The following is a 434-nucleotide window of genomic DNA, read 5'->3' as shown; positions in this document are numbered from 1 at the left end:
TATATATATATAAACTTGATGAGTAGTATTTCGAGCCAAAACGAGCCGAACACGAACGAACACATCTTAGTTCGTGTTCGGCTCGTTTACTTATCGAACGAAATTAACGAGCCGAACACGAGCTTCTTAACGAGTCGAACACGAGCTGTTCACGAACAACGAGCCGTTTTGACAGCCCTAGATACAATGTTGTTTCCAAGATGTCATTTTTCTATATCCATGTCATATTGTGTCAATGTTTCGTGTTCATATATGCGTGTCATGATAGAAATGTAAATACATGGAATGAGAGGTATCTATGTAAATCTTCATTTACTTTAAATAATTATAAAGGAGATTTACATGCCCTTGAACTCCAATTTGTCTCGGAACATACACATGAGAAGAGAAGAGAGAGAGAGCAAGAGCTAGAGTTGAATTGTCTCGGAACATAC

This window comes from Phalaenopsis equestris, unplaced genomic scaffold, assembly GCF_001263595.1.
Source record: "Phalaenopsis equestris unplaced genomic scaffold, ASM126359v1 Scaffold000276, whole genome shotgun sequence".
In the NCBI taxonomy this organism is placed as follows: domain Eukaryota; kingdom Viridiplantae; phylum Streptophyta; class Magnoliopsida; order Asparagales; family Orchidaceae; genus Phalaenopsis; species Phalaenopsis equestris.
The sequence above is the reverse complement of the archived record's forward strand: the minus strand, read 5'-3'. Positions refer to the sequence as shown.